Here is a 17,018-nt window from a genome sequence, read left to right as displayed (position 1 = left end):
TCTTTGTTTGAAGCATTATATTTCATAGGTTAGACAATCTAAATGTTTCATACGATATGTTACGAAATTTCCGTCTGTCATATATCAATGTCCCGGCAACCTCATTTTCATGGTTCAGTAACTGCTTGATACATTTTGTTTTGTTAAATAAAAAACTCACTTATTATGAGTAATATGATAACTATGTTTGGTATATGGGTTCCTAGCAACATTTACATGTTCGTCAGCTAGGTACATGTAGGGTTAACCTGACCTGGACCTTATTCCATGGATCATTTATCAAAGATAAAGTAACTTAAGCAAGACTGTATCTAGATACTATAACTAGTCAGTCATCTATATTTGCTGTATTGATTATTGAAATGATTGTAAGCTGTACATATCCACCCGATAGGTTCCGTCTGACCTTGGCCTCAATTTCATAGTTCATTGGCCGATGTATGGTGTTGTGGTTTGGTCTATTTCTCAGATGCCTTAAGCAGTAGGGTACCAATATAATGTGTATCATGTATGGAATCGTTGTCAGCTGGAAATGTCCGTCTGACAGGTCTCAATTGACTTCGACCTCATTTTTATGGTTCATTGGACAATTTTTAGTTGTGTGGTTGGGTCAATTTTTCGGGCATTATAAGCAATAGGTCAATAATATGTAGTGTATGGAACAACCATGACAACTGTGGTGTCATGTCTATCTGTCGGGGTTAACATGACCTTAACCTAATTGTTTGATGATAAGATGTTGTATTAAGATCTGATTCTCAGGTACTATTAGCATGATTAGCAACACCAGAACACACCCACAAAATCGCGGTCATATACAGCTTGTGAACTGGGATGATTTTTTGTATTAAAAAGATATTATGTATGGAGAACTTTTTGGAAAAGTATCAAAAGCCCTCTCCCTTCTTTCAAAGTCTGATATTTGTTTCCTTTCTGTTAAATTCAATATTTTTTGTGTCTCTGGTCTCAGACCACAATTACTCTTCTCCTTTGCTACAATGCATCTTTTGGTAAAATTTGCATCGCTCCAAACATGAAATAATTGTAACTACTTATATATAGACCATATTAGTCTAATAAAATATGCTTCTAGAACAATTCATCAGTGCTTTTTCTTATGAGGGCATTATTAACATGCCAATGGTAGGATATGAATCTTGTATATATGACTGACCGACTAAGGCTAATTTTAGGGGTGGTCGGAGGGGTCCTGATCCCGAAATCCCCGGCTTAAAAACACGAAATCCCGAGATGCAGAATTTAAAGAAATTCATATCCCGAAATCGAAAAATATACTCCCGGATCCCGTAAGGGTCAATCCCAAAATCCCGAGGTTCCGAAAAAGTCCTGATTCCCTCTTATCCCTACCCTACTTTCTTTTTTGCCAACTCACTTCTTTCAATTTCAACAATAAATTTTATGCCCCATCTTTTGGCATTGTGTTTTCTAGTCTGCGAATCTGTGCGTGCGTTCGTTTGTTCGTCCTTCCGTCTGTCCCGCTGCAGGTTAAGGTTTTTGGTCGAGGCATGATGAATAATTTATCGTGGTGGAAAGAGAGAGAAGCGACACACAAAATAAGGTCTTCTCGTTTAATAATATACATGACAACAATCATACATTGTAGTTGTGCATTGCTAATGTTAAGTATACGTGATATTTGTAGTAAAACCTCCATACTAAAGACTTTCAACATGATTTGAATGATAAGTAAGAAAAAGGCGAGACATTTGCACTCATATTTGGGTAATAAAATGTGTAAAATGTTGACAAAAGTACATGTACCTAAATTTCAATATATTTTTGTATCAGAGTGCCGAAGGAGCATCTTTAACATTTTGAGAGGAAAATGGATATTTTGTTGAATGGGGGAATGTGTTGGGTACATTACTCATACTTTTGCCTGAGGAAGCTGCTGTTTTTTTTTAAACATGTCTTACTTGTTTTCTGGTATGTTGAATGGGGTAGGTAAAAGTATTGTCAACACCAGTCCTGTGTGTTGTTTAAAACTTAATGAACCCTGTTTTTTTAATTGTAATGTGTGTCTTCAGTTCGCTGTCTCCTAGGCATGAAACATTCATCTGTTTTAAGACTCTATGATTGATTGATTGATTGATTGATCATGACTGGCTGAATGTCCAATGGCAAATATTACATGCATATTCAGGAAGTTGGGAACGATTCATGCCAATCCTGATAAAAAATAAAGAAATATGCCTGAAGAAAATTAATAACAGAGTAAGTGTTCCTGCATTTTAACTTCAAATATTTCTTGTAGAGTGAGAAAAATGTTATGAAACACCAGTCCTGACTTATACAGTGTTTCTGAAGATGGAGATTAGGTATGTAATAATGAGTTTTTAATTTGATATAGTGTTGACTTTTAAATTGTAAAAGTTTAATGAGTTACTGTACGTTAATCCCTTTATTGTATAAAAATTCAACAACTGCTGTTCAAGTGTAGCTCGAATAATCCAAGCCCTTTCTGTGTCCGATTTTCTCCAACACGAGGTTAATGTAGCCTTCGTAGATCAGCGGAATATAACTGAATTATTCGGGTTAGTTCAAGTGCATAGCATAGCCATCTTTATATTGCTGTATCCAGAGGCAATATATATATATATATATATAAGAAGATGTGGTATGGGTGCCAATGAGACAACTCTCCATCCAAGTCACAATTTATAAAAGTAAATCATCAAAGGTCAAAGTACGGACTTCAACACTGAGCAAGACTGTTATTAATGACAATTAAAAGAGTGAATAATATTATATAAACAAAATAGACATCATAAATAAAAGAAAGACAGACAGTTTCTTCATCAAATATAATAAATTTTGGTATGATAACTAAAAATGTTTGAAATTGTTTTGAATTTGTCGTTACTTCTTTCAGATCAGGCCTATCCAGAAGCAAGAAAAAGAACAATTCATAGCACGTACATCTACAGAGAAAGACATGTTTAAAAAAACAGATTTATTTTCAATTTTAGAAAAACCTGTTGAACTTTTACTATTTCTTATCTGTTTATTTTACATTTATATGTTGATAATTTTTTTTTAAATTGCTGCACAGTTTTTCTATTCAGTCCCATATAACAAAAATAGTCAGATCGCAACTTCAAATAAAATACATGTTTATGAATGTTATATGTCATTAAATAGACATGAAAGATGGAAAATTATATAGGAACACATTTCTTATGACCTAAATGTATTGTCAAGGTAAATTTATTATGTGAACATATCAAATATTATAAAAAATACTGCTGGTTTAAAATAAAATTATTCTATGTAGCCTAATATATTCATACAGATCAGTGTATTTTTTCCTAAACAAATTTTACATATTTTTATAACCAGAATAAATTTATTCTGTGTCTCAACCTTTTAAGTTAACACAACTACTGTACTATCAAAATAGATTTATTTTATATATCATAATACTTTTAATCCACATTGAATGTAGAATAAATTTATTCTGTGTCGCCTCCTTAATATGATAACTGTACTTTCAGAATAAATTTATTTTATATATTATTATACAAGACAAAAATCACATTCAACATAGAATTAATTTATTCTGTGTCTCAACCTCACCATACAGATTACTTTACTTTCAAAATAAATTTATTTTATATATTATTATAATCATAAATGACATTAAATGTAGAATAAATTTATTCTGTATCACAGCCTCAGCATACAGATTACTGGACTTTCAAAATAAATTTATTTTAAATATTGTTATAATCATAAATTACATTAAATGTAGAATAAATTTATTCTATGATTTTCTCGAACTGATAATAGATATCAAGGCTCTTTATAATAAATTTATTTTATAAATGATTATATACAGAAAGCACCATGCATTTAGAATAAATTTATTCTAAGTTGCATCATTTACGGAGAGTTGAATGAAAATGGACAGTAAAGTGTAGAATTCAGTATAAATTTATTTTGAATTGTATCAAATAAATACTAATAAAACATAATTGTCTTTGTTTTTCATGATTTTTTCTCAAATACATCGGTTATAGAATAAATTTATTACGTTCTGGTCTTATTTTGGCCTCTAATTGCACTTGTCAGAAATTAGAGTGAAAAAAGAGGAAAATTGGTTTTTTCCTTTTTTATTCTGCTCTCTGTTCTATGTTCTCTCTAAATAGAACTGCAAAAACATTAAAACTTGTATGTTCTTTCTAAATATGCATGAAATACTTGCAACTGGACAATACGCGATCATCAGTTTACAGTTAATTTGTGCAGTATAACTGTAAAAACATTAAAACTTGCAAAACAAGTGTTCGCTCTAAATATACACAAAGTACTTGTGTCTGGACAATACGTAATCAACAGTCTAAAGTTTATTTTTACAGTTACAAAATAAATTTGCAATTAAAACGGGCGTTGATCACACAATAATAATATTCATAAAAAAAGAATCTATAAAACCTATGCATGAAATATGTGGCACTGGACGTTATGTCTCTTTATCGTGTTTATTTAGTGATGCTGGAAAACTAAAATTTATTAAAATAACGGATAACCAGTTTATGATTTGATAAGATTTTAAATTACACACAAACTATTGACAAAAGTGAGAGAAAAAAATGCTGTTGCAATGCAATGCAATATGCAGATAAATATAAAAGTTTATTAATAATGACAGATTCATTTTGCAATTATTATAATCATTAAAACCCTACATTGAACATTGAACTAACTAAATCTAATAAATGACAACTTCATCACCTGTGTCTCCCATCATATAATTGCCGTCAACGTTATCAGCAATTTTATTTAGGAGATACATGTATTAGCGCTACAAGACGTGTGACGTTTTGGCGTTAAATATTGGACACGTTTTGGCAAATAACAATTATCGGACACGTTTGGGGGTTATGAAATCGGACACGTTTGGGGAATATTGTACATTTCGGACACGTATAGGGAGAAAAGACACGTTTGGGGGAATCGAACACGTTTGGGGGGAAGGACACGTTTGGGAGTGTTACATATATATTGGTGGGCTGGTCGACACTTATTAAATATTAGTTTACAATTTAACATAGAAAACATAGACGAATAAGTGCCGAATGTCGACCTGCCGATCTTACTTTTAAGCATACATAGACGAATAAGTGCCGACTGCCGACCTGCCGACCTTACTTTTAAGCATACATAGATAAATAAGTGCCGACTGCCGACCTCACTAATAGGAATAACTTCAACGTTATTTTAATACATTAAGTATCTTTGTACGTATGATTTTCTATTTTTTTAGCATATAAATATATATTTTTTAACCGGAACTATTTGTCCCTATATTCTACTTGAGCCCAATTTCCAGGAGTATATTGTGAGCCTGTGTATGTATAGAGATACGTGTCACCATCCTTGTTTGGTGTTGGTCTTTTTTATAGATAAATTGTTTCGAAGTTGACCGATATGAATAGAATTTGGCAGAAAAAGGATGACGCTACTTAATATACAGTAACGTTTGAATTATTGAGAGGCATTGGCAAAATATGTAACGGGATCTGAGTGATGTTTGTTATTTTGTTTTCATTTCCCTTGTCTAGTTTTGTAAATTTCCTATTAATTCTACTGATTGAGTTTTATTTCAAACTAACAGGATGCACATTCAGCTTCAAAAAAATCATTAAGTGATTTCCATGTACATTTTGAATTGAATGATTTGAGGTTGCAAAATGAACAGTGGCAAATATTTCAGGCATGTTCAGGACGATACAATTAAATTTCAAATTGTTGTGTCTAAAAGACGTATTTCTAATAAAGCCATCAAAAAAGGTTACTAATAAAAACATTCCGTCAGTTATAAAAGTGAAAGATAAAATAATACATGTTTTCAATATACAAAATATAGTATATTCTCCGTCTGATGTACACGATTGGGTTACGGACAAACCTTGCAAACTATTTTCAATGTAACTTCAATATTATGTCTTTCGTGAAAATTGATACAATAAAATAAATCTGAGAACATACATGCATCCTCTATAGAAATAATTTGTTTCGAAAAACGGAATTGAAAGGAAAAAAAAAGAAACGGTCTGAATGCTCTAATTTTATTTCGTCCCATCGAGTGCGCATTAACTTCGGGGTTGACATCCCAAAATGACTTTTTCCTCATTCCGATGTTGCTGTCCTGGATAAACGGCGCATATACGATTACCGTATTGACAATCTCTTTTTACAAGCTACCGGAACTATATTTTCTGTACATTCCAATAATATTCCGAAACTGGTTTCACTTGGAACATTTGGAGAAAGTTGTGCATGCTTTAAATTATCCAAGTTCAAGGACACTTTTATTATAATTCTTTGTTAATTCCATTCCAAAAATGATTTTCTGTCTGATTTTCAACGACTGCTTGTACTATGTATTTTCGATAAACTATATCCCGTATTATTTTCCAATAGAATTTTTATTATGCAGCGTTTTTCGGCAATCCTTTTAAAACGAATTGCACTTATAATGTCACAAAAATCGTCCGTATTTGCAAACATCCTGCGTTTCTATAGTTTGGATTTGTACTTAAAAAACAAATTCATCGAGAAACGGCACCATCAGACTAGGTGACCATTGATCAGCTTTACAAATTCAATGCAAACAGACAGAAGTCAGTGAAAACGTTATTGAGATTCTTGCTGCAGAATCAACAACACCTCTATCTTGTGAAAGGACAAGACGGGGACGAGTCATAAACAAACAAGACATATGATCGATTTCTCTTAAAATTAGCACCCTATACACTATAAAATTGAGAATGGAAATAGGGAATGTTTCAAAGAGACAACAACCCGACCATAGACCAGACAAATAGCTTTTCATGTTTTCAGGGCGGGAGAAAAGAGAAAGGTACTCCCTGTCCGCCACTCATATAGGAAGTTTTACTATATAAACCATTGTTTTAACGTATTTGTTTTCTTTGGTCGGCCAATTTAGATTATTGTTCTATTAAAATCTTAACACAAGTCATTTTTTTTTACAAGAAAGTTTTTTTTACAAAACTATTCCCCAAATGAATGTGCGAAAGTAACGCAACAATAAATTAACCAAATATGGACGTTACACAGGCTAAGCTGCAAGAGGAGCTAGCTTAAGGACAGTTTATATTTATTGATAGTACAGTAACGGTCACTGTACTGGTAATCTTAAATAATAAGAAACGGCATTAATTGAGCTTGTTTCAGATTTATGGACATAGCCAAGCCTTCTTAGTACTCTATTCTTTGATTAAAAGTTTTATCGTCAGTATGGGATTTCTTCCCTTTTGGGCTTTTTTTAGATCAAGGTAGAACTATATACAATGCAGTTACTAAGTTTTATGCGTATAGATTTAAAATTATTTGAAAAAAAACCTTGAATTTCTAAATCACAGACTAGATTCACGTCGTAGGATACCTTCTTTTTGCAATAGTTGATTGAGTATTAACCCCAAACGTTAAGGTATATGTAGCTCGGGGAAAAAAAAGGGGGGACTTCAATACTTTATTGATAGGGGAGGCGCTAGGATTCTTTAACCCCACCGTATTCGTATTTACGGATCGGTCATTATTTATCTCCAGGGAGTCTGCAAAAAAAGTAGGGGGGGTCATGATGTAAATTCAATCAGATAGAGGTGGCCATTCTGTTTCTTGTTGATCAAGTAGAGGGGTTATGATTTTATTGGCCATGGATTCATTGATCACCATATACCATGACCATATACATGTATAGTTGCTAAGGCCCTTCAGTGCTTACTAGTTTGACTCTGTCACAAATATTAAACTGTCACTAATCTATCTAAACTAGTCACTTTACTCTTTGACTAATTTTATTGTCAACTGACCAATGAATATTACCCAAAAATGTGCAAAATTAATCACTTTTATCATGTTTTTTCTTAGGCATGTCAGATGTTATAGGACACTTAAGAGACTAGGAATAGAGACTATAAGATTGGTGTGATAATCCTGGCTTCACGACAGCAAAAGTAGACTTTGCTTTTTGAAGGTTACACCATTTCAAAATTTTCTAGAGGAACCCATTTATATTTTATAAACTGTTGTTTCATTTGTAAATCATATATTCTATAAAGACATTTTCAAAGCGTTTTCTACTTATTTTTAATCCGTATCTTAAATATACCTCATATATATTTCCAATATTAATGTATGAATGATTTGTTCATTGTGGAAGACGTGTCAGAGCGGAATGTGACAATGTGGAAATAAACGTGTCAGATCGGAGAGAGACAATGTGGAAATAAATATGTCAGAGCGGAGAACGACAATGTGGAAATAAATGTGTCAGATCGGAGAGAGACAATGTGGAAATAAATGTGTCAGATCGGAGAGAGACAATGTGGAAATAAATATGTCAGATCGGAGAGAGTGGAAATAAATGTGTCAGAGCGAAGAGTGACAATGTAGAAATAAATGTGTCAGAGCGAAGAGTGACAATGTGGAAATAAATGTGTCAGAGCGAAGAGAGACAATGTAGAAATAAATGTGTCAGAGCGAAGAGTGACAATGTGGAAATAAATGTGTCAGAGAGGAGAGTGACAATGTGGAAATAAATGTGTCAGAGCGAAGAGTGACAATGTGGAAATAAATGTGTCAGAGCGAAGAGTGACAATGTAGAAATAAATGTGTCTGAGCGAAGAGTGACAATGCAGAAATAAATGTGTCAGAGCGAAGAGAGACAATGTAGAAATAAATGTGTCAGAGCGAATAGTGACAATGTGGAAATAAATGTGTCAGAGCGGAGTGTGACAATGTGGAAATAAATGTGTCAGAGCGAAGAGTGACAATGTAGAAATAAATGTGTCAGAGCGGAGAATGACAATGTGGAAATAAATGTGTCAGAGCGAAGAGTGACAATGTAGAAATAAATGTGTCAGAGAGGAGAGTGACAATGTGGAAATAAATGTGTCAGAGAGGAGAGTGACAATGTGGAAATAAATGTGTCAGAGCGAAGAGTGACAATGTGGAAATAAATGTGTCAGAGCGAAGAGTGACAATGTGGAAATAAATGTGTCAGAGCGAAGAGTGACAATGTAGAAATAAATGTGTCAGAGCGAAGAGTGACAATGTAGAAATAAATGTGTCAGAGCGAAGAGAGACAATGTAGAAATAAATGTGTCAGAGCGAATAGTGACAATGTGGAAATAAATGTGTCAGAGCGGAGTGTGACAATGTGAAAATAAATGTGTCAGAGCGAAGAGTGACAATGTAGAAATAAATGTGTCAGAGCGGAGAATGACAATGTGGAAATAAATGTGTCAGAGCGAAGAGTGACAATGTAGAAATAAATGTGTCAGAGAGGAGAGTGACAATGTGGAAATAAATGTGTCAGAGAGGAGAGTGACAATGTGGAAATAAATGTGTCAGAGCGAAGAGTGACAATGTGGAAATAAATGTGTCAGAGCGGAGAGTGACAATGTGGAAATAAATGTGTTAGAGCGAAGAGTGACAATGTGGAAATAAATGTGTCAGAGAGGAGAGTGACAATGTAGAAATAAATGTGTCAGAGCGAAGAGTGACAATGTGGAAATAAATGTGTCAGAGCGGAGTGTGACAATGTGGAAATAAATGTGTCAGAGCGAAGAGTGACAATGTAGAAATAAATGTGTCAGAGCGGAGAGTGACAATGTGGAAATAAATGTGTCAGAGCGGAGTGTGACAATGTGGAAATAAATGTGTCAGAGAGGAGAGTGACAATGTAGAAATAAATGTGTCAGAGCGAAGAGTGACAATGTGGAAATAAATGTGTCAGAGCGGAGTGTGACAATGTGGAAATAAATGTTTCAGAGCGAAGAGTGACAATGTAGAAATAAATGTGTCAGAGCGGAGAGTGACAATGTGGAAATAAATGTGTCAGAGCGGAGTGTGACAATGTGGAAATAAATGTGTCAGAGCGGAGAGTGACAATGTGGAAATAAATGTGTCAGAGCGGAGTGTGACAATGTGGAAATAAATGTGTCAGAGAGGAGAGTGACAATGTGGAAATAAATGTGTTAGATCGAAGAGTGACAATGTGGAAATGAATCATCTATAATACAAGAAATTATTGAAAGACCAGTAAATGCTGCATTTCAAAATCTCTAAATAAATGATAGGCTCATTGCCTGTATATAAATCAAATAAATGGCTTTTGTAATTTGAAATAAACACGTTAAAAATAAAAAAGGGAAAATAAATAATTCCCATTTTGGCATAGTTTTGATATTGACTTTTTACTTGAAGATGATATATACTAGTTTAGTGAAAATGAACGCAACACTTAACTCCAAATTGTACACATGAAACTAAAAGTTAAAATAATACAAGACTAACAAAGGCCAGAGTCTCCTGACTTGGTGATAGGCGTAAAAATGCGGCGGGGTTAAACATGTTTGTGAGATCTCAACCCTCCCCTATACCTCTAGCCAATGCAGAAAAGTAAACGCATAACAATAAGCACATTACAATTCAATTCAAGAATTGTAATGTGCTTATTACTGAGTTTTAGTCCGAGTTCGATGTCAGAAGATGTATTTTTTTTAATGACATAAATTTGTAATACACAAATCACATCAGACTACTAGCAGTTAACTGACATGCCAGCTCCAGACTTCAATTACACTGATTGAAATGTATAGTTCGTGTTGAATTGTTATACGCCCTGTTACGGGACGTATTATTGTATACTTCTGTCTGTCCGTCTGTCGTCAACATGTCGGACATAAAAGTCATAATAAACGAATGACCGGTGAAAAAAGTTTAATAATGACAACTATCCATTGAGTTATAAGAAACATATGCACTATTTTTTTTTAATTTGAGGTTTCTTATGCCTTTAAATGAAAAACGCGTTCACCAATTGCCGTAAAACTTTGATGAATCGTTTACATCTATTTAGGTGAGCTCCCTTTCTACTTATGAATTTTGATTTTACGTTTCCAAGTTACGGGGTTTTATTCTTTAAAAAAAGGGATTTTACAGTTTTCGGACAATTATAACTCAAGAACGCTTTCACCAATGCTTATACAACTTTGATAAATTGTTTATATCTGTTGATGTAAATTCAGTCCATACCACAAATAGAAGACTGGGAATTTGAGATTCGGGGAATTTACTCCAAGAGGGGTGGGGTTGTGTTTCATTTTTTTCTGCAAATTTTTCGAAATATCTTAAGAAAAAATCTCCAATTGCACAGTATTGCACAATAGATTTTTAATACCTTTGACCACATTTATTTTGTGTCAGAAACCTATAATATGTCAAAAATTTGACTAAAATCCAAATTTAGACCGTATCAAGCTTGCGTATTGTATTTAAACTTGCCCCAACTGTTCAGCATGGTTCAGTGTTCAGAGGCCTTATATATCAAAGGAACATTTGGGAAAGATGAACGACACTTGAATCATTTCTGTCGTCACATGTGAAATAAAAAAACGATTTCAAATAGCACTTCACACATTTACGTCCAGTGGCAAGTTTATGCATATTCAGAAATAGGACATATGAGTTTTGACTCTTATATGAAATGGGATGTTTGATGAATTATTCCTACATGTAGTATAGAAGACTATAAATATGATGTATGTGATATGAGAAAACTGAAAGTTGAAACTCATGGTCTTATTTACAACCATCTGTAAGACAGAAAAATACAGATTCCGGAAGCTGTATGCTTACATGCTGTAAAAGCCTGTTACTCTTGGTCTATAAGAATCCCCCTCCCCCCCCCCAAAAAAAAAGAAATAATATATAAATATATATATATTTACAACCTGTGATCAATTTTATTTGGCAATCGCCAATGGCAGTCAGCAGGGTTAAAGAACATCAGTTGTTCGACCTGTTAGTCAAATGCGTTTTGTTTAAATATACTTTTCACTCTTTTGGTCTTTTGGAAAATGTTGTTTGTGCTGTTTTTAGACCCTTCTACAACGAAATTTGTTTGACATGCACACGTATAAAAATTGCGGGTTTTATCCAACGCAGTCATAGGTTTGAACGTAGTTTTCAATTTAGACTCGTATATATATATATACATCTGTTGTAGGGTTGTCACTGACTCAGACGTACTTATGAATATAATTATTTTCTGTGACTGTATCTTACATTAATTTGTAGGATCCTTTACTATAGATAATTTAGCTGATCTGTAACAATAACATCTGCATGCCTTATATATCATGTACTGTAGTACACCGCTAGATTAAAACTGACGTGGAAAGGTAACATATGCCCACCGAAAGCTCTTTTTTTGAGAGCCCAGGTGGTCGTGTGGTCTAGCGGGACGGCTGCAGTGCAGGCGATTTGGTGTCACGATATCACAGTAGCATGGGTTCGAATCCCGGCGAGGGAAGAACCAAAAATTTGCGAAAGCAAATTTACAGATCTAACATTGTTGGGTTGATGTTTAGACGAGTTGTATATATATATATATATATATATAAAACGTCTGAATAATAGTCAACGATTTTTCCCACGAGGGCGCTGGATCGTTACAAGTAACGATACATGTACACAATAAAATAAATTATATAAACGCCTAAAAAGTGTACATAACAACACCAATAACACAAAAAGGAACTATAAATGTAATTATTTATAAATATTTCGGATAACAGATATCCTTCGTCAGTCAGATTCTGATGTTAAATGAATCATCTTTAAGTCTTCTTAGATTAAACTTTTACTAAATCTTGAAATTTATACAATAAAAAAGGCAAACCGAACATCAGTTAAGACGCTTGCATCATTGCAAAAATATGTTGAATATGAAATAGGTTATATGACTAATTACATCAGAGAGTTCAAATAAATGTTTTAAATAAAAATAATAATGTGCGATATGAACTAGCACATTTCTAAAGCTTTAACAGTGTCGATAAATATGATGTTACAAGAAAGATTGCGTTAATAAGAATTCCAAATAAACAGCATTGAACGGTCTTATTTCTAAATAAAACGGTCTAAATTTCTAAATATTTCAGATTTAACAACTGTAGTATAGTTACATTAGAGTCTGCGATGTTTAAAACAAACGGCCGTTTAAAAAAATAACAAATTTTGACTAAAGTAAAATAGTTGGACGTGGCTATAACATCGCAGACTCTAATGTAACTACACTACAGTTGTTAAATCTGAAATATTTAGAAATTTAGACCGTTCAGTGCTGTTTATTTAGAAATAAGACCGTTCAATGCTGTTTATTTGGAATTCTTATTAACGCAATCTTTCTTGTAACATCATATTTATCGACACTGTTAAAGCTTTAGAAATGTGCTAGTTCATATCGCACATTATTATTTTTATTTAAAACATTTATTTGAACTCTCTGATGTAATTAGTCATATAACCTATTTCATATTCAACATATTTTTGCAATGATGCAAGCGTCTTAACTGATGTTCGGTTTGCCTTTTTTATTGTATAAATTTCAAGATTTAGTAAAAGTTTAATCTAAGAAGACTTAAAGATGATTCATTTAACATCAGAATCTGACTGACGAAGGATATCTGTTATCCGAAATATTTATAAATAATTACATTTATAGTTCCTTTTTGTGTTATTGTTGTTGTTATGTACACTTTTTAGGCGTTTATATATATATATATATATATAAACGGGTCTAAATTGAAAACTACGTTCAAACCTATGACTGCGTTGGATAAAAACCGCAATTTTTATACGTGTGCATGTCAAACAAATTTCGTATATATATATATACGCTGAATCCTACATACTGCATCGCGGCGATACGCTGCCAAACATGTGCCATATCATGACCACTTTCGGCTATTTTTTTGCATGTACATTTTATCCGTTTCGAGTAGCATTTTAATATTTGAATCTACGGTCAAAATCAGTTAATAGCCCATCAATAGAATTTTTTGAAATTTATAATGCAATTAGATATTGAACATATACATCAGAAAATTTAAAAAAAAAGTATGTCAGCGACTTCGTAATATAGGAAATGGTTGGAGAGGATACTAAAGTACATTGAATATGCTATGAATTTCCAACGTTCTTAGTTTTGATTATGCATGATGATTTTGTGTTTTGTATTGATACATTCTTTTATCATAATGGTCTGGATAAAGGGTCATTCATTGATTAATATTCATTTTTATTTTTTTATTTTTTATATTTTAGCACCTCATCATTCTCTAATCTTTTTTTTTCTCTTGCCTTATATTCTGCAGTATTTGCCGTTATTTTGTATTGCAGAAACCCCAATACAATCTAGAAACTCGCTAGTACAACATATATCAGTTGTAAAAAATATGATATATATGTCTATTATCATTTCTCCTGCTTTATTGGAACGTCCCTTCGAGCGGCTCGCTATTTCACTAGCCTGGGGTCCTGGCTACTGATTAGCTCCGCTATCGACGCAGTATGATTGGGCCAGGTTTTCCAGGCTAGCTATTTCACAAATTAGCAACCTTTACGACGGAATCGAAAACGGCGACGTTATAATACAGTTACGACACTATGGCGGCACCGAGATCGATGCGTATAAACAATAGTGTGATTTCCCTTTAATTTGTTCAACAGAGACATTTTAAAAATACAAAAATAATCATAAATTCTATCAAATTCGTCAGATTGTTGATTTGAGATAATTATGATTTTATTGTTTTATAATAATATTTTAATATAAATTAATGGTTGATATTACAATACATTGCACTTGTATTTATGGCAAAAATTCCTGAGACTATGAAACAATGGACATTTGGCAATTGTTAAAGACTGTGAGGTTACATCAGGGTATCATTCTATCGGATATTGTCCTTAATGTGGGTCTCATATATTGTGGGGTCTAATTAAGCCACCTCATTTTCTCCATTATTTTTTTTTTTACCCATTTTGTCTATTCACTGTTCCGCACTCTCGTTTATATCAAGGTAAATACGTGACTGACGTCAGCCAGTTCCCAGAGGCGGATTTGGCCTGCCTCCCCCCTTTTGAATTTTTGTTTTTGTTTGCTCATATAAGGAATCATTTAAGCGTGACTGAAGCGGGCCCTCTCTTAAGTCAGTCAGTAGGCCCCCACTTATGAAATTTTCGGGATCCGCCACTGGTTCCTATCGATTCATTATGTTATGATTTACGTAATTGACATTTATTAATCCAGATGTTTAAATACGATTCTTTAAATTGAATAACTGTTAAATTTTACTATGCATATGAAATATCCATTAACTTACTTTGTCTTGACAGTAAAAATCAAAAAAAAAACACGTGTATAGGAAAGGACGTCAAAGGGGGATAACCGAGAAACATGGTCCATGTAAAGTAAGAAAGGGGCCAGGAACGTACCCAAAAAAGAAGTGAAATGAAGAACGAAAAACAAAATACATTTTAATTTACGGCACATTTTGGAACAAATCATTTATATTAGAAATAATTTCTGGGATATTTCTCTTAATTATGTTATAAAATGCAGTCTAAATGGGGGTTCTTCATTCTTATTTTCTTTATAAATTTTGCGCATTTTTCTCTTTTCTTATATTTTAGCTGCCTATATTCTTTAATATTTGGGGTCAATGAAAATAAACAACACCCATCATGTTTGATTCTGAATTTGGGGGTCCTAGAAGATTTTGGAAATAGATATGATTGCCCTTATTTATTTAAGTCAGTATAATAAATAATCTTCTTGTATCTGTTTTAATGTTGTGTTTCATTTTATGAGAATATGCTTCTAATAACAAAAACCTCAACTCCTTAATGAAATTGAAAAGTAATATCCTACAATTTTTTTTTTTATTATCAAATTATATTATTATTCAAATAAAAGTCAATAATAGTTTAGGTCAGTCCTGATCGAATTATGAAATAACAACTGAATAAAAGTCAGTTCACTTGTAACAACTTCTAACATCAGAGATAGGCCATTTTTACCTCTAACTCTTGTTCATTTAGTCTTGTAAATACGTCTCATTGCACGGCCAGGGTAACGTTATAATTACCGGTAGGGCGGTGCTTAGGCCATTTATACCTCTAACTTTTGCTCATTACGTCTCGTAAAAAATACCAACCTCCTTGCACGGTCTGGGTTACAATTAGGGCGGCGCGTGGGCAATTTATACCACTAACCCTTGCTCATTTAGTCACAAATAAAACCTGTCTACTTTGCACGATAAGGGTTATAATTAGTGCAGTGCTTAGGACACTTATACCTCTAACTCTTGCTCATTTAGTCACAATCAAGACCAGTCTCCAATACTTCAGTTGTACTATATATGAGCCATATTGAATACCATGTCCTCAGCTGTTTTATTCAGAGAACTCAGTTCTTGCGAATTTCATATTTGTTTAAATATCTTTTTCAACTTTCATCTTATTTTATATTCCATAACATCCAAATGCATGGTAAAAAGCAATACACTGTTGTGACGTCGTTCTAAAAATCAACACAGTTTGAGGAAAAATCTCAAGGGTTTCAACAAAACATTTAAAGGTAACAATTTGTTAATGTTGGCATTTGTTTTGTATAGACCAATGGAAGTAGGGCTCTTGATTATTTTGATAAGCCACTAGTCTAAATACCACGTTAAGATAGTGGGTAAGATTACCCACTATGGAATTATGAACTGACCCCATACATACCGTATTAGGTCACTAACACACTATGTAACGAATATTACCGGGTTTGTAATAACATGAGCAACAAGACGGGTGCCACATGTGGAACAGGATCTGCCTACCCTTCCGGAGCATTTGAGATTATCCCCAGTTTTTGGTGGGGTTCGTGTGCTTAGTTTTTAGTTTTGAATGTTTTGTCTTGTGTATTATTTTTTGTCTGTTTATCCTTTTCAATTTAAGTGTGGCGTGGTCAATTACTTTTTAGATTTGATGGTCAGTTCTTAATCAGTTTAATGATCTTTCGACTTGATTAATGTGACACTTTATACGATATAATAGTTGCACAGTTGAACTGCAATAGCATTTACAAGTTTATCCAAATAATCTAAGACCATAAATCAATGCCTTACATA

At 33.2% G+C, this 17,018-nt stretch overlaps 1 protein-coding gene across 1 annotated transcript in view; it reads right to left on the bottom strand.

Annotated features, from left to right (window-relative positions):
• Positions 1-15,275, bottom strand: part of LOC134685980 (uncharacterized) — a 39,834-nt gene extending 24,559 nt beyond the window's left edge. Inside the window, exon 1 of the mRNA XM_063545693.1 lies at positions 15,225-15,275. The gene's annotated coding sequence lies outside the window, so the exon portion shown is untranslated. The remainder of the gene's footprint in view (positions 1-15,224) is intronic.
• Between the last annotated feature and the right edge of the window lie 1,743 nt (positions 15,276-17,018).

The sequence above is a fragment of the Mytilus trossulus genome, chromosome 10, assembly GCF_036588685.1.
Source record: "Mytilus trossulus isolate FHL-02 chromosome 10, PNRI_Mtr1.1.1.hap1, whole genome shotgun sequence".
NCBI classification, from domain to species: domain Eukaryota; kingdom Metazoa; phylum Mollusca; class Bivalvia; order Mytilida; family Mytilidae; genus Mytilus; species Mytilus trossulus.
The sequence above is the reverse complement of the archived record's forward strand: the minus strand, read 5'-3'. Positions and strand labels throughout refer to the sequence as shown.